Genomic DNA, 25638 nt, shown 5'->3' with positions numbered 1-25638 from the left:
GGCCCCTGGGGGCTAACTAGCCCACCAAGTGCTTCCAGTAAGCGCCTTTGAGCTGCATTGCAGAGAGGTGGTCCAGGCCGTGCCACTTTTTACACCTCTCTGCAACGCAGCTCTGTGGCACTTACTGGAGATAACTAGTGGGCTAGTTGGACCCTAGGGACCCTCAGGATTCAAATGAACTTAATCTCCCAACTAAAAACGGACACAGGGCATGTTTACACAGTGGTGAAGGGAGGGGACGGGGCCTGAGTTAACGTGTGCAAAACCGCCCTGTGGCCTGTTTTAAGAGGTAGTTTTAATCCCCCTGCCCTATTATATACTAGGGGCTTACAGAGGAGGTCATGCTAATCACAGGGGTCCCCCAACGCATAATGTTCCCTAGTGTATGTAGGTGTTTTCACTGTATTCTAAGTGTCTTTTAACATAGCACTGGCTCTAGGACTGGTTAGTCAGACTCAGTTACCACCAGTATCCATCTGAAAAAGTTGAGGGTACAGGATGATTTTGCAACAAGGCTTCTTTCTGCTCTTCTTTTTGTTCTTTCTGCACGTTATCCTTCTTACTGCACTTTTCTTCGTCTTTGAGGACTTCTGTTGCTTCTTTCTGCACTTCTTTTTTTTCTTTCTGTGCATTTTTCCTTCTTTCTTCACATGTCCTATCATTTCAAAACAATGGACATACCAATACCAGTTACAACAACCTCTTCAGTAATTCTAAGATCCACATACACATCCACTCATTCACCAACAGTCCTATACAGTCACTCATACATGTACTCACTCATCATATGTACTCATACACCTATACATCCTGTTACACAATGCCACTCATCCATAGAGTTACTCACACACATAGTCACTCATGCTAATAAAGAATCAAACATACATTTACTTGCATATACAGTTATACACACACCACCACACTTACTTCTACGGAAACTTAGACATACTTAGTATTTTAAACAATCACTTATAGAAACACATACTTATTCATACAGGAACTCTTTCAATCTCTCACTCTCACATATACTCACTTATATACACCAATAGTCACATATACTAGTTTAAAACATATGTAGTTACTCATAAAGACACTTTTGAGACATTCATTCACTCACTAACACACCCATACACACACTCATCCACCCATACAGTCCTGCACACATGCTATCTTCAACACATACAAACAGTGAGTCACTCATTCATGCACCTGTGCACTACGTAATACCCCCCACCGAACCATGCAGACACTCAGACTGATACTCAAAAAACCAACTAATAACCTATATAGACACCCATGTAGCTACTCACCAACCCATGCAGCCACTTATACACAAAGTGAGAGACTGATACAGATATTTACATATTTAAACATTACTCACTAAGCCATGTATTCACTATGATACACTTAATCAGTCAGTTACACAATCAATTTTTCAAAAACAAATTATCCATTTAGACACTTATATACCCATTTATTCTTCCATCGACCTTGAGATATACATATATAAAACATATTTAATTTTCAGAAAAACACACATTCACTGGATGATGTCATCAGTGATGTCATTTGAGATGTCATCAGTGATGTCATGAGTGATGTCACTGACCATGTCATGAGTGATGTAATATGTGACGTCATCAGCAGTGCATTGCGGGCGCGCGAGTTATAGTTAGCTGAACTAACTATAACGGGGGAATTTCAATGGTTTTGTACAAGTGAAAAGTCCAGCTAACTATAACACCCCTGAAACCTATGGTTTTTTCAGTGAATATATATATATATATATATATATATATATATATATATATATATATATTAATCCACAAAGATGCTCCTTCTGGATTGCGAGGGACCCATGAAGGTTGGCGTACATCCCGGCGGAGCGCGCCGGGCTATCAGTATCCAAAGTCGAGCCAAAGCAAGTATAGCGTACGCTCTCAGTAGATAAAAGACGGATACCAAGAAGAGTGGGTAGTCGAGTGTTTATTTCACACAACGCGTTTCGGTGAAGAGCCTTGATCACGTGTGATTGTAATTCAACAACGGCGGTCTTAAATATACATTCGGCCATTTTTTTCAACAAATGAAATCAACAAAGGATTCGAAGTGGCTACATGCAGTGTCAATTAAACAGTGGCGGCCATCTTAGCCTATGCAAGCGTTAAGTAAACCAATAAGGTCATCATATTGTTGGCACTGATACACATTATCATATCGCTCCGGCACAATACAATTTATAATTCGATCAGAAAGAAACTTGATTTAAATCATCAAATGGAAGTTTGCATGTCCGCCATGTGTGAGATCGATTAGGGGTAGCCATGTTGGATCGGTAAGACTCTAACGAGATTTATACTAGTAATGCCGAATGATCTGAGCTACCCGTAGTGAGTGCCAAGATCATCCCACTACAGAGGATAGTGTTGTACCCTAGTGCCACCAAATAGAGGGTGAGTTAGAAGTGTGTATTTGTGTACGCCACGTGTAGCTAGATAGATGTACCTTTAGTTGTATAACCATGGGAGTATGTCTTATGTATAAGAGAACAAACTCAGGAAGCACCTATGCAATCAGAGCCAGTGCTCCTACTGTTACAAATAGAATGGTGCATCCCTTAATGATGGCGCAAGGCATCAAAATCATAAATTACATCGAGGCAGTGCTCCGACTATTGGCGTGAGTGTGGTTCACGATATCCCACATCCAGATGTATGGTAATTGTCTCAGTGACAGCTGCATTATCTATTAAAAACCCACATCGCATACTAAATATTCCCTTCATTGTGTACCCACGGAGAAGTCTCCTGAATATAGTATCACAGAGCCAATGCTCTTCCATACGGTGTTCAACAGGTGCATGTTACTAAGGGAAACAAAGGACGTCAAGTGTGTGCTGAAGTCCAAGTGGTAACATAAAAGTAAATGCCATCATCTACATCAAATTCATACATTCATTGTACCAAAGGTAGGTATACATATCTCAGATACAGAAGTAGAGCTAGTGCTCAAAATGTTGCCATTAGTCAGACTATTCTGTGTAGTTAGGTGTGCACCAAAAAACATATTCAAAGAATGAAGAGAAAATTAATAACAAATACACCTGAGGCTGGTCTATCCTTCATTAACTGCTGATCTGAATTACAAAAGTGAAGACTTGTGAGGAAAACGGAGAAGAACGGAGAAAAAGGGTAGGATGCCCGTGCAGGTGCTGACATGTGAAGGGGCCCCTTCCCTCTCTCCTGTAAAGTAATATAAAACATAAAAATGGAATTAAAACCGTGAAATATTTCATCCAAAATCACAGTACATATTACAGGTACAAATGACAAAGAGAGGTTCATGCAGTCTGAAAACGGCAACAACTTAACCATGTAGTACAAAACATCAAAACTGTGTAATGCAACAAACTGAGAGGCAGCATTGTATTAAAATCAGGTTTTAAGGTGAATTGACAGTTCTTCATCAATATAAAGGCCTCCCGGGAGTTTGGTCTGAAAATCTATGATGTATTTAGATTCTTGATGTCTCAGAACCAAAACTCTATCACCTCCCCTTGGATTTTTAGGGATCTGTTCTATAATCAGATAACCCATGTCAGCGACATTAGAACAGTGACGTTCATGAAAGTGTCGGGCAACAGGGTATTTGGGGTCGTTGTTAATGATAGCTCTGAGATGTTCTAAGACCCTCTTTTTAGCTGGACATGTAGTGCTCCCTATGTACCAAAGGTTGCAAGTGCATATGATGGCGTATATAACAAAGTTGGTACTACATGTCAGAAATTGTTTAATTCTTCTTGTCACACCATTATATTCCAGAAAACCTTTGTATTTGCTAAACTTGCAGGCTTTACAATGGCCGCATGGAAAAAATCCCATGAGGCCATGATTGGCTGGATTATGATAGTTGGTGATATCATTTTTTACAACCAAATCTCGAATATTTTTATCCCTTCTGTAGGTTACAGTAGGTCTATCAGGAATGAAATCCCCCAGTGTGGTATCTGCCTTGAGGATGTTCCAGTGTCTCGACATTATATGTTGGATTTTTTGTGCATCGGTGTTGTATGTGAGAATTAGGCAAGTGCCCGCATCTCCTTGGACTTCTTGTACCACCACTTTGTCTTTTAGGGTCTCCGAGCGTTCTACCCCTTCAGCGAGGTCTTTGGCTTTGTTGAGGACCCACTTAGGGTAGCCTCTGGTGAGAAACCTAGCAATGATGTTGTCTCTTTCGTCCCAATAAGATTCAGGACTATTACAGTTCCGTTTTGCCCTCAGCAGCTCCCCAAAGGGTATACTCCACTTGAGTACATCTGGGTGGCTACTGAGGGCATGTAGGACACTATTGCCTGCAGTTGCTTTTCGAAAGAGAGTGGTATGCACTTTACCTTGTTGAACCTGTAAACTCACATCCAGAAACTCAACCTTATGGGCGTCTATGCTGCCTGACAGAATGATGTTATATCTGGTAATGTTCAATTTGGCAATGAAGTTGTCAGCTTCCTCTTTCTGACCATTCCAGATGATGAATAAGTCGTCTATGTAGCGTCACCACATGACAACTTTCTGTAAGTCTTCCTGAAAGGTGTTATTCGTAAACATCTCCTGCTCCCAGTAGCCCATAAATAGATCAGCAAAACTGGGAGCAAAGCAGGAACCCATAGCAGTACCGTTTACCTGCCTGTAGAGGGCGCCATTGAATGAGAAAATGTTATTTTGTCAACAGTATCTGATCATCTCGATAATCATTTGACTATGATCTCGATATCTGAGGGGTCTCTGTTTAAGGAAGAATTCACATGCTTCCCCTCCCTGGACATGGTCTATTATGGTATAAAGAGACTGTACATCTAAAACCATAAAGAGGTAACTCGGTTGCCATAATAGATCATTGATTTTGCAGAGAAAATCTTTTGTATCTCTAAGATAACTGGGTAGTAATACCACAAATTCTCTTAGAAAATGGTCGACATATTTGGAGATGTGTTCGCTGGCACATCCGATAGATGAGACAATAGGGCGTCCTGGAGGTTTGATGTTATCTTTATGTAGTTTTGGCAGAAGATAAAGAATGGGAAGTCTAGAATGATCGTTTTTTAGATAGCAAAATTCTTCCCACTCTAGTAGCCCCTTATCCCTCCAGGTGATCAGTTTGTCCCAGATCACCACTATACTTTGATTGTAGATGTCCCAAGTCCCAAGTGCATAGAAGTTGGTGTCATCAAGTTGGCGTAAAGCCTCATTGATATAGTCCACTCTATTCAAAATGACAACATTTCCTCCCTTATCAGCAGGGCGAATGATTATCTCAGTATCTTTAGAGAGGGCCTCTAATGCCTGTCTTTGTGTCCAAGAAAGATTATTACATTTTTTGGTCTGATGTTTTTTGTTCTTACTGAATCTAAGCTCGATGAGTGATTTAACAATGCAGTCCTGGAAAGTATCTATATTGTCATGGGGTAAAGGAGGTACAAAAGTAGACTTGTTTTTTAAATGTGTCTTAGGCACTGCTCCTGTGTTCAATTCCATCTGGTTAAGGACCTGTGTTGTACTGCTCTCCCTTAGTGTATTCTCATCATCCTGTGCTAGTTCAACCAATGTGATTAAGGTGACAATATCGCCTATTGCCAGGTTGTCATTACTTTGAGCTTGACTAGATGTGTTCGTAAGGTGCCGATTTTGTCTTTTAAGTATGTGCCATTTTTTTAGTTTTAATTTTCTTACATACTTGTACAAGTCTATTCTGGTTTCAGTATAGTTAAAAGAGGAAGAGGGACAAAACGACAATCCTAGACAGAGAGTTCTTTTTGCAATGTCAGTCATAGGTCTTTTGGATAAATTAACCACAGTCTGATTTACCGTGTTCATATCCATCAATAATTTTGTTGGAGCGTGTTCTCCGGTTTCCCATGTTGCTCCTTCCTCTGTCTGTTGTACCACCGTTGTGCAAGTCTCTTTTTTCTGTTCCGGCGTTTCTCCTGCCTCTTCCTCGTCCCCATCCCCGTGTCCTTGGAGGTGGGTTCTCCCGTGTTGTTTGTCGATCCTTCTGTAGGACCCGAAACTCCTCTAAAAAATTCACTTGTCTCTGGCTACGTTCTTCCCCAGATGTATTGCCTCCAGAGACATCAGATTCGGTATCACTTATGATGGTATTGTCATTGGTTAGGTTTGTATTCGCAGATGAGGTGGATGCCAGAATGGTATCCTGCACTTTGTACAAATGGTCATATTTTTTGCTAAAAGTCAGGATTCTTCCACTCTCGTAATCAGCGTAGTCTCTATTCATCTTTCTTAATTTTCTTGCTTTGATCTCCTCTTCATGTCTCCCCAAACTTTCTTTCATGGGATCAATAATCTTTTTTAGGGCATTGCTCTCAAGTGTTTGCTGCAAGTCAGTCATGATGATTTTAATCTGTTTGAGTAATTCATCTCTGTCCTGCCAGGCATATCGAATCAATATTTCCATCATCCCCTTTGAGCTAGTTGCTGAATGCTGTGACCACTCTTCCAACATTTTGGGATTCGGGGCTTCATAAGTGGGTGTAACAAATATCCGTAGTCCCCTTGGTGCCATGTTTTGATCTACGTAATTTTGAAGGGACATAGCCTCCCACCATTTCGATATTTCTGCTCGTCTCAATTTTTCCAGTTTATTTACTTTTTCTTCAAGTAATTGTGCTGATGGATCTTTTGAATTACTAGTTTTCGGCCTGCTGTTAGGCACTGTTCTTCTGCAGAACAGAGTAAGTGCTGCCGCTCTCCTTTCTGCCTCCTCCTCCATACTGTGTCTTCACTCGACTAGAAATTCCCCACAGGTAGCGTCTTTTCTACCCCTCCCATATAGTGGGAAGTTCCCTTTGCGGCACAAGAAATGATGATCAAAGAAAGGGAAAGTAGCAGAAACAAAATTCTGCTTACTACTAATTGCGCTTTTCGGATCAACTGCAAATTAGCCAGGTATTTATGCATAAATATGAAAGGTCCTCTGTTATGCAGTATCCAAGTCACAATAATGTTCTTTCTTAGGAGTACAGTGCGTTACGGTACTGATATGCAAAACCCACTATCGGCAATACTCCCCTCCTCGTCGTTACCCAAGGTGGTGTCGTACAGTCCCCCGTCCTCCGACGTGAGAACCGCAGTCCCCCCTCCCCAAAGGACAAACGAGAAACAGGCAGTCTTACCTCCTAGTCGGGTGCAGATCACTCCTTCCCGTGATGGAGCCTCACAGCACAGTACTCATAGATGTGCAGCCGGTCCTTGAATGCAATCCTCCATTAATGTATAAATCCACAAAGATGCTCCTTCCGGATTGCGAGGGACCCATGAAGGTTGGCGTACATCCCGGCGGAGCGCGCCGGGCAATCAGTATCCAAAGTGGAGCCAAAGCAAGTATAGCGTACACTCTCAGTAGATAAAAGACGGATACCAAGAAGAGTGGGTAGTCGAGTGTTTATTTCACACAACGCGTTTCGGCGAAGAGCCTTGATCACGTGTGATTGTAATTCAACAACGGCAGTCTTAAATATACATTCGGACATTTTTTTCAACAAATGAAATCAACAAAGGATTTGTTGAAAAAAATGTCCGAATGAAATGAAATTCCCCGTATGGGATGCTATTTTTAAGTTTCGGCGGGTGGCTACTTGTAGCATGCAAAATACTATTGCCTGCTGTGGGCTTTCTGTAGAGGGCTGTTGTCAGTTTCCCTTCCTGTATTGTCACCCTGAGGTCCAGATAGTTCACTGCCACTGAACTTATCTCACCTGTAAACTGTAGATTGACATTGTTGCTGTTAAGATGTGTCACAAATTCTTCTGCTTTGGTTTGCGACCCCTTCCAAATCAGGAAGAGATCGTCAATGTAGCGGTACCATACCACTATTTCATCCGTCCAGTTTTTGTTGGTCTTTTGTGTTACGACTTGTACATTTGTAAATAGGTTGTTATTCGGCATAGTCTTACAGAGCAGATCTGGCAATCAAGTGAAAGTGATTGCTAAAGGCCGATACACGGCGAGATTATTTGATTTTGATTTTGAATGGCATGTCAATCGTGTTTATGCAATATCATTATGATAAGGTGATGTGTTGTATATACCATAAACTGTCGAATATATAAATACAGACACAAATACTACTATTGTAATACCACTACAAAATGGCGCTTGTATTTTTACAAACATTACCCCTTTTCTGTTTCTATGACCAGAAGCATGACGAATATAAATATGTCGGAGGGAATTGTCAATCACAAACACTGACGAAGGACAAGTTCCGAAACGCGTTTGTTTGCTGTGCATTTTAAATAAAAGGATATTTGCTGCAATTGGACCCCGTGAGTGCTGATTTCCTGGTGTAAGACAAGGAGTTGGTAGCGAAAAAATTTATCGCGGGGCATCGCCGCGACGGGGCACCCGCCTAAAGAGTGACGCGCTGGTTAACGGTGCAAAGGAGCGGAATATATATATATATATATATATATATATATATATATATATATTCACTTAAAAAACCATAGGTTTCACACATGTTATAGTTAGCTGGGCATTTTCCTCGTGAAAAACCAATGAAATTCCCCCGTTATAGTTAGTGCAGGCAACTATAACTCATGCGACCGTAATCCGCTGCTGATGACGTCAGATATTACATCACTGTATTTACACATTTATATACCCATGTCTTCTTCCTTTTTTTTAGCTATACATATATATTTTTTTTTTCTTTTCAGAAAGACACATATGTCATCAGTGATGTAATATCTGACGTCATCAGCAGCGGATTACGGTCGCGTGAGTTATAGTTCCCTGCACTAACTATAACGGGGGAATTTCATTGGTTTTTCACGAGGAAAATGCCCAGCTAACTATAACATGTGTGAAACCTATGGTTTTTTAAGTGAATTTGCAAGGTTTTTTAAATGCTAATTCCTAACTATAACGTGTGTGAAACCTATGGTTTTTTCAGTGAATTTGTACGGTTTTTTAAATGCTAAGTTACTTTACGCCGTTCGTGCCGTGCGCGCACGGTGTGCGCACGGTGGGCACGCGGTGCGCTTTGCGCTCCGCGCGCCCACTTCACGCAGTTCGTTCCGTGCGCGCACGGTGAGCACACGGTGCGCTTTGCGCACCGCGCGCCCTCTTTACGCAGTTAGTGCCGTGCACGCACGGTGCACTTTGCGCACCGTGCACGCATGGTGGGCACGCAGTGCGCTACGCGCACCGCGCGCCCACGTTACGCTTAATGGGCCATGTACACCGTCCGCACAAGGAGGACACATGATACGCTTTGTTGTTAAGGGTTTTGACATAATCTGTTATTCTTAACTATATGCAATGCACGCACACTGCGCTACGCGCATCGTGCGGACACGGGGGGATTGACATTGCAATTTATTTTTTAAGCATTTACACCGTGCTAGCCCGCTGCGCGAACCTCGCAGAATTTTTTATATTTCTATAGTGCGCGCACGCTTCGCGCACTCGGCGATTTAACGAAAAAAAATTAAAAATTTTAATTGCCCTTGGGGGACCTCCTGGGAACCCTTCACCCCTGCTAGGGGGTCAGGAACTGTCCAGCGTGCCCCCTTTACATGTTTATCTCCTTTGTGTTTCACCCCCCTCTCAGTGCGAGAGACAAAATGGCGGCCGACACTTCCTGGTTTCGACCGATTCGAATGTTTACTAAGATGTAACAACCAATCAGAAGTGCGCTCGCGGACGGCCGAGTGCGCGCACCCTGCGCGCACGCTGCGCGTGTATAGATATATATATTGATTTAAATGCTATTTTCTCAGAAAATACTGAACAGATTTACACCAAACCTGCAAAAGGCACCAAACGGACCTCATGGCTACCTCTCTGCCAAATTTCACGTAATTCTGTTCAGCCGTTCGGGCTGTAGCTGCGACTAAAGTCCCTAAGGAAAAATCCATGGGGAAAACGTGTTTTGGGACCCCCCCTTTTTCTCGGGCCCCGCTTGACGAATCACCCCGAGACTTTCAGGGTATGAGCGGAGCGGAGCGCCCCATTAGTTTTGAAAATTTCGCGAAGATTCGTCAATCGGCGCCAAAGTTATTCAAAATAGAATTTTGAGATTTCCTATGGAAACTCGGTCCTAACTATAACTATCTACTGGTGACCGCCAGTAGATAATATATATATATATATATATATATATTTATTTCACAACCCAGTTCAGAGATGCTTGAAACAGGCACTGACTCCGTGGGGTTTTCGGCAAAGAAAATCCTTTATTCCTCAAAAAATGGCTAGACGCGTTTCGGCGGTCTTGCCGCCTTGGTCACTACTACAGGTACGTTGCCATATTGCTTGATTTAAATGCACCTTAATCAATTGTTTACATTGTTGCCATGACAAATAATTGCTCCTCATAGAAATAAACAAAATCCTGTTTCTTAAGCACATATAAATGAATAAGTAAATAAACGTATCACAGTATCAAACTTGTAACAGGGAAAATAATGTGTTAAATACATCTTGGTACATATACTGCAATCTTGAAAAGCATATTTGATTCAAAACCGATAACTCTAATATATCAAGTGACCGACTAAGCTGTGTTTGCAGAACTGTTACAGTACTACCCCAGTGGGTGTTGATATCTGTCTGCTCTTAATTGTTAGAACTGGTCATCTGATTGTATCGGTTGAAAATTGGATAAAAGTAAAAATTAGAAAGTGAAAGAAAAAAATATTTTGTACAATAAAATAAAAAATATATGTATATAGTTAATTACATAATGAACATTACCTGTTCTATCTGGAAAGGGTGAAAGAAGGTCAGAGAAAACAAATTCTATTTTTATTAATTACCACTCAATGCAGATGTACGTTTAAGGCTTCATCAGCATTCATTCCATTTGGAATTTTACTATCCAGCAGAATTATGTATCTCGATTCTAGTTTTCGCAAAGACAGTTGCCTATTTCCTCCCCTGTTGTTTTTGGGGACACTGTCTATTACAAAATAAGAAAGATCTTCACTTCTACCACTATGGACGGTGTTTATATGTCTCGCAACCGGGTACATAGGATCATCATTATTTATGGCACGAAGGTGTTGCAAGATCCTTACATGTACCTGTGAATGGTACTACCTACGTACAATTTGTTGCAACTGCAACACAAAACATAAACCGCAAAATCCGTTTTGCAAGAATAGTTGCTGCGGATTTCAAAAGGGGTATTTCTGAATGGCAATGTCAGACTACGGACATTTGTGCCATATTTACATGCCTTGCATTTGGAACATTTAAAAAATCCCTTTTGTGGTTTAAGCCACCCTGTTCTTACATTCAACATGGGTGAGTTACATACTAATTCCTGACGCATAGATTTAGCACGTCTGTATGTGATTTGAGGAGATTTCTTACATGTCTCCCCTATTACCGGGTCATTGCGTACCAGCGGCCAGTGCCTCCTTAATATTTTGCGTAAATTATTGTGGTAGAGGTTGTATCCTGTGATTAGTCTTGGCGGTGTGTTCATCTCATTGCTTACAGTCAAATGTTGCGTGCTGGTCTTAGTGTGTAACAGATCTACTCTTTTGATCCCTGCACATTTATTTTCTGCCCTGTTCAAAATTTGTTTGTTATAGCCTCTGCCTGTTAGTCTTCGGAAGAGACCATCTTTTGATTCGTTATAACTGGTGACTGTACTACAATTGCGCTTCATCCTTAAGCATTCTCCATATGGAATGCTGTCAATTAATTTATTAGGGTGAAAGTTAGTCGCATGTAGGATGGAATTACCAGATGTAGTTTTTCTAAATGTCCTGGTCTCTATAACTCCATTCTCTATATACAATTCTATGTCTAAGAATTGAATTACCTCTTTACTAGTGGTACCAGTAAATTTGAGGTTCAAATTGTTCTTGTTGATGTCGTTAACAAATTTTGTGGCAGTTTCATCAGTGCCTTGCCATAGAATGAAAACATTGTCTATGTATCTCACATACATTTTACATTTTAACATTTTCTGACATTTACTGTGGATGTTCGGCCATTAGTACTTGCTCCTCCCACCAGCCCATATGCAAATTAGCATAACTGGGGGCGAAGCAAGTACCCATGGCCGTCCCTTGAATTTGTTTATAACATAGTTTGTCAAACACAAAAACGTTATTGCTCAAACACCATTGATAGGCCTGGATTGGCAATCATGCAGCAAGCAAGATGCATAAGAATGATGAATTTTGCAACCTTTGACGTGACATGAAATGAAAACTTTGGAATAAAAAATGGATGAATTGAACTAAGCTATGGTTAAGGTGGATTAATGTGTACTACCGTGTGTATAAAGCAGTGCAACCCGGAGACTCGCAACAATGTGGGTCACACTGTGTCATTTACGAAAGGTGCCAAGGAACGGAGCACCTATCGGGTGTATGCACGCTGAACTAGATTCAAATTTAAAGGAACTCAATGAATAAAAGGAGAGGGTGTGCTTTGGGAAATCGCTTTTTGGACTCAAACACCATTCCGCCATGTCTAACAACATAGCTGTATGTTGATAAAATTCTATGGCTCGCTTTTCTAAATAAAATTTCATGGCGTTCAAACCATCTTTGTGTGTGATGCTAGTATATAAACTTTGTACAGCTAATGTCATGAAAACATAACTATCATTCCATGCAAAATTTAGGATTTTCCTCAAAAAGTCTCCAGTATCTCTAATGTATGCAGGCAAATCCCGAACACAAGGTTGAAGAAAATAATCAATTTAGCGGCTGGTGTTTTCAAACAGCCCCCCGATTGCTGAAATAATAGGTCTTCCCGGGGGGCATGTTGGGTTTTTATGGATTTTCGGAATCGGATATAGTTGAGGTGTAACTGGATAATCATTTTTCAAACAATCCATCTCATTTTTTGTTAATAATCCTGTCCTTTTCCATTCATATAGCGCCGCATGAAATCGTTCTTTCACACCCGTAAAGTGTGTTGAGCTGATGCGACAGTAGCACTTTGTGTCTTGTAGTTGATCCATTGCTTCATTATAATACATTTCCATTGGCCAAAGAACAATATTGCCTCCTTTATCTGACCATCTCACAACTATGTCCTTTCTTGCTTTGATTTTTTTCATCAGATTGTTATATTCAATGTTGTGGTTGTGTTTGGTTTTTATGAATTGATTGCCGCTCATGATGGCTAGTTCCTTTAGGTCTTTGACAACGTTCTCCGAAAATAAGTCTATCCCATCCTTGGGCATCATGGGTAGAAAAATCGATTTTGGTTTAAAGGGGCTTTCTGTCTTGCCATGTATGTCTAGGTTAGAGCTAATGGCTACGTCCATAGGAGATACCTGGCTTACTTCTTGATTTAGTTCCTCTAGATTTTGAAGGAGGCGCATGTCTGCTACAGATAAGATGCCAGTAGTTGGGTCAATGTTGCCTGGCAATGACGTTTCTGTCTGCCTTTTGTTAGAGTTGAAGAAGTGTTTACAAAGTTTTAATTTACGAATAAACTGAAAGATGTCTATCCTTGTTTGGGTGTAATCAAAATTAGTGACAGTACAGTACGAAAGTCCTAACGATAAAATCTTATTTTCGTTTGATGTTAGTTCCATGTTTGTTAGGTTAATCACTGTGTTGTCTGCAACATCTTGTTTATTCATCTGCGCTTGTTCTTCCTGTAGGTTGATTTTCCTGTCTTTGGTAAAGCGTTTGCCCCACCTCCTGTTTTTCCTTCACCTTCTTTTTGTTGATTTGCTGGTTTCTGTTCTTGTCTTGTCGTTCTTGGTCTTAAACTCATTATGCGTTCTATTCGTAAAAAAACGAATTCTTGAATGGGTGTGGGGGCACTGCGTATTACATCACTTGTGGTTGCACCTTCTAGGTCTGACTCCAATTCTGAGCTTAGTTCTGATTCACTAGGATCGCTCATTTGTGGAATATTGTCTGCCTTAGAGGATAGTTGTTGTCGCCGAATATTATCATATTTTTTGGAGAATGTGTAGATCCTCCCTTGAAGATAGTCGTTTCTGTCCCTTTGAAATTTCATGGCTTTGCTTTCTTTAATTATTTTCTCATGTTTAGAAATTCTGATCTCTATTTCGGCCAGATTTTTCTTCACTTCCTCTTGATTATCCAGTTCTTCCAATTTTTTAAGGGTTAGATTTATTCTTTCCAAGATTTTTTATCGGTCACTGCTGGCAAATTTTATCAAAATTTGTAACATGTTTCTAGATGACTGTGCACTATTCTCCGCCCACATTTGTAACATGGCAGGATCAGGGTTTTCGTATGTAGGGGCAACAAGGATTCTCAAACCTCTGGGAATACGCCTGACATCTAAATACCTTTGCAATGATTTGCACTCCCACCATTTCGAAACTGTTTTTCGTAGTTTTTCTAATTCATTTGAAAGCTTCCTTAAATCGCTTATTGGTTGTGTTACTCTCGTTATATTGCTGGACGATGGTAAGCTGCTGCCTGTCTCTCGGTCACTAAAAATATTCAAAGCTTCCTCTTCACGTTTTTTCACCCAATCCTCTGCCATTATGAGGAATTATCCGTTTGTCTTTGACGCCCACTGTATATATACACACTGAAAAAGAACAAACGGTCACAGGGACATTATTGATAGGCTCAGATTTCACTCGTACTAAACCACAGAAATTCAGCAGTTATTTTTACCTGAGCTAACTATACTCACGCACTTGCAATGCAGTGCTTGTAACCTCACATATTACATCACTGATGACATGGTCAGTGACATCACTGATGACATCTCAAATGACATCCCTGATGACATCATCGAGTGAGTTTGTTTTTTCTAAATGTTTCAGAGAGTTAAATATATATAATAGGCTACTGTATAAGTTAAATTACTATTCCTTTTGTACTACTGAGGGACACTGTTTCAAATATATGTAATCTGAGTGCCACTGTGACTGTCTGTATCAGTGTGGTAGTGGGTGTCTCAGTGACTGTATGGGTATGTGTGTGCATGTATGAGCGAATGTATGAGTGAATAAATGGGTTTGTGAATAGTTGTATGGGTGAGTTAGTGGCTGTGTGAGTGGCTGCCGTGGTGAGTGAGTGGTTGGATGAGCGATTGTGTGAGTGGCTGTATGGGTGGGTGGGTGTGTGTGTAAGTGTCTATATCAGTGACTAGGTTGCTGTGTGAGTGGCTCTATGGGTGGGTGAGTGTGTGTGTGTGAATGGCTGTATGGGTGACTAAGTGGCTGTGTGAATGGCTCTATGGGTAAGTGGCTGGGTGTGCATGTGGATGTATTGATAAGTGAGTGGCTGTTTTAGTGGGTGTATGGGTATGTGAGTGGGTGTGTGAGTGGCTGTATAGGTGAGTGAGTGGGCACATGAGTACTTCTATCGATGAAAGTGTATGTAAGTGGTTTTGTGAATTAGTGCATGGATGTTTAAGTGGCTGTATGAGTGACTGAGTAGCTCTGTTAGCTGTGTGAGTGAGTGAGTGGCTGTATGGGTGAGTGAGTGGTTGTGTGGTGGTTGTGTGAGTGGGTGTGTGAGTGGGCATGTAAGTAGTTGCATGGGTGTGTGAGTGGCTGGCTGGGTCTGAGAGTGGTTTTGTGGGTGGCTGTATGGGTCTCTGAGTGCCTGTTTGAGTGAGTGAGTGTGTCAGTAGATGTATGGATATGTGAGTGGTTGTGTGCATGTGTGAGTGGGTGTATGATAGATTGAATGGGAGTGTTAGTGAATGTGTGAGTGGTTCTGTGGATGATAACATCAGTAATGTCATTGACCACAATAAAGTGATGTAATATGTGAGGTCATAAGCAGTGCATTGTGGGAGTGTAAGTTATAGTTAGCTCAGGTAACTATTAATACTGAATTTCTATGATTATCTAGGAGTGAAATCTGAGTCTAACTGTATCATCCCTGTAACCTTTGGTTTATTCAGTGTGTATATATATCTAAAATGAAAATAAATAATACTTACTTTTAAAAGCTTTACCATACATGCCTTTATTACTCATGCCTTTAGAATTACATTTGTTGTAAAGGCATGTGTGGTAAAGGCATATGCAAGGTAATGACTTTGTGGAAATGGTCATGCATGGTTCCGACTGCATTGTAATGGCTGTTTCCCACTTCGGAAGCACTACCATTTTCATCAGTGTGATCCTGCCAGAGACCACAAGAGCAACTTAACCCATTTCTGGATCGAGTAAGTAATTCCTGAAATACAGGTCCCATAGTTTGCCCATACGACAGTCTCAATATCCCTATGATATATTATTCCCAAGTAGCTGACTGGCTCTGTCCTCAAGCACAATGGGAATTCGAGCACTGGTCTTTTAGTGGCAGTTGCGAGGAGGACTAATCATTCATTTATCCAATTTATTTGGCACCATGATTATCGTCCATATCCAATTATATTAGGTATGATTGGGTGTAAGTTACAGGCAAGGTTCTTAATTAGGAGGCGAACGTCATCCGCATACATTGACAATAAAACATCCTGATTTCCAAAGCAGATACACCTAGGGTGGTGACAGTCTTGTAGGAAGCAGGCAATTGGCACTATGACAGTGGCAAATAGGAGCGAGGTCAACAGCCACACACCTGCCTTGTCCCTCTGCCAATATTAAATGGCTCAGCCAGTAAGTCATTTACCCTTATCTGTGCCCTTGGTGACTTATATTGAATTTTAATCCATTTTAAAAATACCCTTTCCACACCCATTCTCTCCAGTATAGTAAACAGAAATCCCCATTCAATTGAATCAAACACCTTTTCAGCATCTAAAAAGGCCACCACAACCTCAAGCTTGGGGTCTACTTCAGGGAGCATTCTCCCTCACCATATATACGGGCTGATTTATTTTTGCTACAAAAATGGATTTCCCTTAGAGCCACTTCACAGATTTATACTCATGGATTTTAGTTTGTAAAGCCTCTAACATGGGCGCTTCCTATTCCAGTTCATATTGCGCCTCTACTGATTTTATCTCTCCCTCTAGCTTAGCCAGCTCACTTCTGAGGGATCTTGGAATACCATTGCTTTTGGTGATACATTCTTCCCGGATTATCACCTTGTACGCCTCCCGTAAGGTAGGAGCGGAATCTACAGAACCCATATTTTCGGTAAAGTAATTCATAGTGGCCTGGCGTATAGCTTCCCTAAAAGACCCATCAAACTAAATTTCCAGCTGTAGAGACCACAGTCGGGTAGTATGGGCCATCCAATGGGAGCACCAGGTCCAGAAGAACTGGGAATGGTCTGATAGTGTATGGGCATGTGTGTACTGGAGTGCGTCCACCCTAGGATATCTTTTGTACCAAACAAGGCATTAAGCCTGGAGGACCGAAGAATGGAACATTTAGACCCGATCATGGGGGTGCAGCACCCCCAAATGTCCACCATATTGTTGTCCTGTAGGATGTTGGTCATAGTTATCCCTGCCTTGTTATGTGTGCGGGCCAAACCTCTGGTGCAATCAAGTGACGGGACTAGAACTGTGATGTAGTCCCCTCCCCATTGCACAGCGTGCATATCCAACATATGAATGAATGACATTTGGTGTGTAAAAAAATTCTAGACTATCTTTGTTTGGGACGTATGGGTTTGCCAGATTAATATGTATGGAGCCAAATAGGTCCTGGACCAAGATATATCACCCTTCAGGATCGGAGAGTGTGTATGAATGGCAGAAGTTAGTTGATCTGTGAATTAATATGACCACCCCTCTGGAATAGGTTGAGTAGGAGGCAAAGTATCGATGGTCCGACCAGGCTTTGGCTAGGTGCGGAGTCAGTAAAAGAGCCAAGTGCATTTCTTGGAGAAAGGTCGCATTGACCTGATGTCGAGTCAAATATGCCAAAGTTTGCAGGCACTTTTGTGGGTTGCCGAGCCCCCTAATGTTCTAGGTGACACAGTTTAGAGCATGTAAGAGACTGTGTGTGAAAATTCCAGATTGATCAGAGATACCAAACAGGAGAACTGTACAGAGTAAGCGGTCAGTCGCAAGTGGATCATACCTTGTGTTGTCAGATGAGCCAGCAAGATAATAACTAGTAACATTCCCCCACACCACCCCTCCTCCCACACTGGGCCCCAATCGACCAGTGAAATCCCGCCAAACGTCCCCCTCTCATACAACATACTTAGAGACAGAAAGAACATAAGAAACGTATAGCAAGGAGATGTAATGGCACTTATCCAAAATGGGCCTGAGAATCGACAAACAAATATTTAACTCTGTCCTCAGAGAATTAGAGGAATCTTTAACGCCCAATAGACTAATAGTAAACAAGCATTTGCAATGCAATAGGTCTCACATTTGCGAGAGTTTAAGCTATTGGCATAGTCAAGTCAAGAATTCTTTCTGGATATTGACATGCAGCTTCCTTCAGCGTTAGCCCATAGGTCGCCCATCCCCATAGGTTCTAAAGAGTTTTTGATGTAAGCCAGCCATGGGATTTTACTAGCTCCCTGTAAGTTTAACACTTCCTTCAGCTCTTCTCTAAAAGCTACTAATTCTGGGGTACTCCATAAACTTTGCCAATGTAAGAGGAGTCTGAGAGCAACTTCCTCTGCAATTGGGCCGACCCCATTGTAAATGACAATGCCTTTTATTTATCTGTTTTGAAAACCAATATCTAAATAAATAGCATTGTCATTTATAATGCCAATGGCTCAAACTTTCACAAATGCGAGACCTCACTCCAACCACACTGAAAGGGAGGGGGTGGAGGAGGGAAATGCTGCGGGGGGAACCTGTGTGTTAAAGGGTGGTGCTCAGCTGTGCAAGCAGCGCCGACAAAGTGAATACGACGAGCTGCGTCTTAAGGAAGGGGCACGGATGCCATTAAAGTGAAAGCGCAGCATGGAGTGATTTCACAAAAAAAAGCATTTGCTTGTGAACTTCACAAACAAATGTATCTTTTTTTATAAAAGCGCCTCATGCTGTGCTTCCACTTTAATGGTGGGTGAAATTTGATATTAGAAGATAGGGCAAAGGACCCTACAACTGTGTCAGTCTTCAGGCATCAGGGGCCTACAGAGAGAGCTGGGATTAGTGGACGAGTGTAAATAACTCTGCTGTCTCCTGGAAACTGGTGTGGGGGAGGGGGCCGAGGAAGGATAGAGCAGAGAAGGTAGGCACCGGCCTTCACATTCAAGGATGGCTTTCTCCGAAAACGTGCAGATGCAAAATAAGTGCTTGTTTTGCTGCGTTTATGTCTCCCTGTGCCGGCTGCAGTGGAGATGCGTGTCAGAATCGTTGTTGGAGCTTCAGCAGTGCACTCCGGAGTGTTAAATAAACCCGATTTACAACAATCTGTGGTGTAAGGACCAGCGATGCCGACTTTTGAAGTGGGGAATCGGATTTGAGTCTCAGCGCTGGCTTAACATTCTGTGATTCTGGGCAAATCACTTAATCTTCCATGTCTACAAAATAAAATTATATGTCCTTGTGTAATGTACTGGTGCGTCTACAAAATAAAATTATATGTCCTTGTGTAATGTACTGGTGCTCATGAAAAAGCTCCAGGCCGAGTTTGCGCTATACAAAACTGCAAAAAAAGAAAAAAACGCTACCATAGCTAATTGTGAACCGCAACTCGTGACAACACTCAGAAAGCACACACTGTTTGCCCTGCTTGCGTCTCTCGTTGCATCTCAGACTCCCAGCTTCAGCACATCATACGGTTGAAGCACCACATTAAGTGCTGCTCAGCTGCGGCACGTCTGCACGAACGTGCATAAAAGAATGCACCCTACTTCAGTTGCACGATTCTAGGGGTGGCAAGATACGGTCGGTATAAGGTACAAGGGAATCTTTATGTCAGAAAGGGGAAGGTTTACATCTCCCAGCATCCCCCCCACCAAGTCCCTAATACGGATGATAGGGGTAGACAATTTGGGAGATAAAGCTAAATAAAAAACACACAGTGTGAACAGTTCCTCCCTGTCTGTCACAAAACTCCTCTTGTGAGTATTCTGGGCACTCCTTGGCTCGTTTGATCGATATCGGGTGGCTTGTGTGTTTATTAGCACGCGTGCACACCGACTTTGGCCCAGAAGCGATAATAACTTGCATCAGCTGCAGGGTCTGTCACAGCAGGGGCCCAGGGGATCAGTGCTCAACAATGCATCTGAAAGACTATTGATGCGCACTGATTTGGGCGGGCATCCCATGGCCATGCTGAACCAAACGGCCTGAGCTGTAACAGACCCAAACTTCGCCTTTTCTCGTTGTGACGTTACAAACAAGGATTTATGCGAATTGAATTAATACTTGGACGAAGTGAAAAACAAAACCGAGTAGGACCTCTGCACGCGCATGTGTGTGTGTGTAAGATAGAGCGAATTAATACAACAGAGAGAGGAAATGGAGATGAGGAGGAGAGAGATATGAAAAATGAAAAAAATGAAGGGGAGAGAGTAAAAAGGTAGAGAAGGGAGATCAGAGACAGAGAAGGGAGAGAGACGGCTATGAGACAGAAAGGAGACGCTCTAAACTAGAAAGAAAACAAGAAGAGAAAGGGGGATATGGAGACGGAAAGAAAGATGAGGATGAGAGAAAAGAGGAGAAATAGGAGGCAGAGAGAGAGAAAAACAAGAGCTGAAGAGAGCGAAAGGGAGAAAGAACGCGAGCAAGTAAGATAAACTGGGAGAGTGAAAAATGGGGGGGCGGAAGAGACAGAGGAGAAAGAGGTAAGGAAACTAATCAGGCGGATTACAGAAAGAGGGAAAGAAGTTGGCTTCCTCTCACACCAAGAATTCAAATATTTGAATACTAAACAGCCACGCCTGTCAACCATCTACACCTTACCCAAGGTACATAAGAACTTACAGCACCCACCGGGCAGACCCATCATCTCGGGGTGCGGGTCTCTTTTGGAGCCTATCTGTAAATACGTTAACTTCTTTTTTAAACCACTGGCTGAAGCAACTAGAACATATCTTTGGGACACCATGCAAGTGATCAACTTGGTTGACGACACGGAATTCGACATCAATACTCAATTATTGGTAACGCTCGATATAGTATCCTTATACACGAGTATTCCACAATGACCGGCTCTTGAGGTGATGACTAAAGCACTTGAGAAGAGACCTCAACCAGTGAACGTTCCAATGGAGTTCATAGTAGAAGTGTTGGAGGTGGCGATGATGAAGAATTTTTTCATCTTCCAAAATGAATTCTTCCTCCAAACTAAAGGTGTGTCAATGGGGGCTGCCTTTGCGCCTGACCTAGCCATCCTCTTCATGGATGAGTTCGAAGAGAAATTCATATTCACCAAAACCAATCCTTTTAGAAGGCACGTCACACAATGGCGACGTTACATAGAACGATTTGATGCACCTGAATCCATCACCCTGTTGGTCACCCTAGATGTGGAATCACTATATACGAACATTCCCCAAGATGCCACACTGATGGTCCTTGACAAGGCTCTCCGTAACAATCCATGGCCGTCAGCTACACCAATCACCTTCATCTGTGACTGTGCCACCATAGCACTAAAAGAAAATTACTTTGCTTTTGAGAACAACCATTACCATCAAATACAGGGCACCAGCATGGGTAGTACCTTTGCGCCGAGCCTGGCCTGACTATACATGGCAAATTTTGAAGAAGAGCACATCCTGACAGAGACCAACCCATATACAAACAACATCTTATTATGGCGTAGATATATCGACGACATAATCATCTTTTGGAAAGGGGATGAAGAGACATGCAGGACATTCTTTACATGGATTAATACCTTAAATCCATATCTACAATTTGTGGGCACATTGTCATACGAATCCATACCATTTCTTGACCTCCTGATATCCCTCAAAGAAGGTCGCCTGATGACTACCAACTATAAAAAGCCCACAGACAGGAACAGTCTTCCCCTATTCCCGAGTCACCACCCAAAGTCCTTAAGAAACAATTTACCGGTTGGACAATTCCTCCGCCTTCGCCGGAACTGTAACTCTATTATGGAATTTGAAAAAGGGGCAGACATATTAACGGAGAATTTGGAAATAAGAGAGTATCCTAAAAGAATTGTGAAACAGGCACGCAAAAGAGCCAGGAACACTCCCAGAGAAGCTTTATTAGAAATCAGAGAGAAAACCACCTCAGAAATACTAACATGTGTGACATCCTTTACACCGAACTCCAACAAAATCCAAAGAATAATCAAAAAACACTGGAAGATTCTTGAAACAGGGGAGTTCCTACCAGGACCAAAACCTCTCTTTGCTTTCAAGAGAACACAAAATCTGAGGGACATATTAGTCCACACTCGCCCTAAGAACATGACCAACTACCGGGGGTAGATTCCATAGTGTTGGTTGCGTTTTGATCATTACCCATGCGGCTCGTGCACAGCATGCCCACAGACAAGTATTACAAAAGAACTTGATCTAGGACTCTCAAGACCCTGGAAGCAGTTACATCACACTAACTGCAACACTAAAAATTGCGTGTACATGATTACATGTCCCTGTGGGTCATGATACATCGGCATGACAATGAGACTAGTCAAAACCCGAATTGGGGAACATAAGAGCACAATCCGGTGCAAGCGCACAGCAACGAGGTTACAAAGTAATTTCTTGGAAATGAACCATTCCCCCGAAGACTTACGATGGACCATCATCGAATCGAATCCCCATTGGTCAGCATCTACACTGTTCAGGCAGGAACAACGATGGGTGTTCAAATTGCAAAGTAATAAAGGGGGACTTAATGAAGGCATTCCCTGGGTTGATTTATCCCGTTAGTTGCATAACATAAGATCACTCTACAACAGCACTCGACACCAAGGGCTACTAGTTTACTGCATGCACAACCACCTCTGGAACTGACATGCTAGTTCCAATGAACATTAAGCGCAATTAACTAACTGCATCCTTCACCACCGTGCTCTAGCCGCATTTAGCAATTAACGACTCTGGAAATCTGATACAGAGGACAGATCTCCTATAATAGCACTTGAGCACATGTCAAGTTGTGAACATCTCCGAACATCACACGTCCCCACGCCCCTTTTGGATGTTGACGTTCATGTGGTCCTTCTTTTCTACCTCCCTCCCCCCTTTTTTCTGAGTTACATCACTGCTCGATGATGTAGAGTATACATTTTTTAAGTACCATCACATATTCACCCATGAGACACTCCACCGCTTTATTATGTCTCTGAGGGATTTGACACCGACCCTCACAGCATTCTCCTGTCATAGCAGCTATTACATCTAACTTTTCTCCCCACTCCGTTAGTGGGTCCGCATACCATTCCATCATGGCTGCGGTAGTTGGCTGTATTATAGTCCTTTCTCTTACAATCCGGCCCTCGGGCGCGATGAGACTACGTCATCGCCCGGGGCCTGGACACATCCCGTCAACACTACTTAACCAGACCGGAGCTTCTCGACCAATGTTACCGGCTGTACAGCGGCACGGGTAGGTCTCCCCGCAACGTAAGGCGACTTTTTGCAGTGAGTATTGTCATCACCAGCTCGGATCGTTCGAGCACCCTTAAACAGGTATTTTTGATCGTTTCCCTGTTTTTACTGATGCCTTGTGTTCACTCTGTCCTTCCTCAGCCTTACTTCGCGGCATACGCTGACGGAGCCCATCATCGACAAGGAGAGGGTAGGCACTCGGTGACGTTATGTTTAATTATAATTTTTTGTTGCCATCTTATTTACCCATTTTGACTACCTGATAAGAGCACTATTTTTTCACGTTGGCCGCTCACATACTCGCGGTTGCGCCGCAGTCTTTATGGACAGTCAGGCTGCATATCGCCGAGACGTTACATAGAGTTCCGCTCCGCAACAGTAAAAACGAGGCCATAGAATTCATGCACGGCCCGTCTCCATTCCCTGTCAATGCGCTACAGTCACTATAGATCACCGTTTTTACATCGCCAGGCACTTCGAGGTGATTTAGAACCATGTTACCCTCCACGGTGGGCACCTTTGAACCTTTTGTCCACCGCCACACCCTTGCCTGCATCTATGAACCATTGGTCTCCAATTAGGTACGACCACATGTGTTTGTGTCTTGTGATGATTAAGGATGGAACCTACCACCACCACCGTGGGTTTCACCTTCATGCTGGATATAACTCTAGCATCAAAATTCTGCATGAACACAATGACATTACCTTGGTTGTTGTACATTTCATGCACAAGGCACCTAAGCACACCCCGTGCACCAGTGTCCTCCTTTGAGCCACACGTGTATCATATAAACCTTGATATGTTACTGGTTCTCTCCTTCCTTTTCCCCCCCTCCCTCCCCCACTCCTCTCTCCCTTGTTTTTATGTTTCCCTCTAGGCTGTGAACAGGATTTACGTATAATAACGGATTCTGGACATTTATTGTCAAGCAAACCTGACCCAGGTAACATATAGGATTACGGGCTGTCTTTTCCCGAACCCTATTTTCATCTATTCCTTGGTCCTGACGAAGCGCTCCTGGATCCAATAGGGACCATCTAACAGCGCGAAACATGTAGACCTTTTTCACATTCACTTTTGTTAATACACAACACGGGTTGAGAGTAGTGGGTCTCTATTTGGTCTTGTTTCCCCTCTCATAGCAGCACTACCGTGCATCTCCATCCCCGTGAACTTTTTAGTCTGTACCAGGGACCTTTTTGATTAAATATTTTTAGGTCCCTGTCTCATTTTAAATCTGCACTCACCAGCACTCCCCTACCCACACACCCTCACTCACAAATGCGGCAACTCCTTAAAAGAACTCCGCCAGAGAGCCCCTAACCAAGGGCCCGTGAGGGACTGCAGCGCCACCCCCACGAGGAGCAACCTTGCCCAATGATGATGCTATACATCCGCAAGGGTGTGTGAGGGCACTAGATACCACATTAAGGAGTACTTTTTCCTTACTCTGCACACTCACTCGATCCTTGGAGACACTCCCCACTATTTACAGCTTATCTGCTGGCTGTAATCTCCCCCTCCATTCTGAAGGAACTGTAACCATCCGTTGGAATGACGTTATATAGACGACATACTGCTGATCTGGTCAGGTGATGAGACGGAGTTACAGAGTTTTTTTGATTGGCATCAATGCCCAATCACAGAACATCAAATATACCATCCATTGGAACAGGAATACCATCAACTTTTTGGATATAACCACAAAAACATCATGCGATCATCTCTATACTACACTATACAGAAAACCTGCACAACGCAACACCCTGCTGAGATATTCCATTCATCACACGAGGGGCCTTCGTGATAACCTGCCATTCGGCCAATTTCTTCGGATACAGAGGAACTGCTCACTGAGGGATGATTATTTTCGAAAATCGGAAGACCTTATTAACCGCCTCGTCGAGGCGGTTAATAAGGTCTTCCGATTAGAGATCAAGGAAAAGGGCATGGTATTGTGACAGAGAGTCGCTGTTGACACCGAAACAACAAACATTAGATACCAACATAATGATATGTGTCACCACATTCTGCACGAAGAGCAATGAAATCAAAAAGATAATTAACGGCCATTGGAAGTTGATTTCGAATGATCTGGAGATTCAGGACCCACCGATGCACTCCTTTAAGAAAGCCAAAAACATTAGAGACCATGTGGTCCGCTCACTACTGGATACCCCACCTCAACATACCATCCAATCGATGTGGAACCACCTAGAGGTAGT

General features: G+C 42.5%; 1 long non-coding RNA gene across 1 annotated transcript in view; it reads right to left on the bottom strand.

Annotated features, from left to right (window-relative positions):
- Window positions 1–1969: 1969 nt before the first annotated feature.
- Window positions 1970–25638, bottom strand: part of LOC146865595 (uncharacterized) — a 117178-nt gene continuing 93509 nt past the window's right edge. Inside the window, exon 5 of the long non-coding RNA XR_014970328.1 lies at window positions 1970–3242. This is a non-coding gene — a long non-coding RNA (uncharacterized LOC146865595). The remainder of the gene's footprint in view (window positions 3243–25638) is intronic.

Source organism: Triturus cristatus, chromosome 2_1 (assembly GCF_964204655.1).
Source record: "Triturus cristatus chromosome 2_1, aTriCri1.1, whole genome shotgun sequence".
NCBI lineage: Eukaryota > Metazoa > Chordata > Amphibia > Caudata > Salamandridae > Triturus > Triturus cristatus.
The sequence above is the reverse complement of the archived record's forward strand: the minus strand, read 5'-3'. Positions and strand labels throughout refer to the sequence as shown.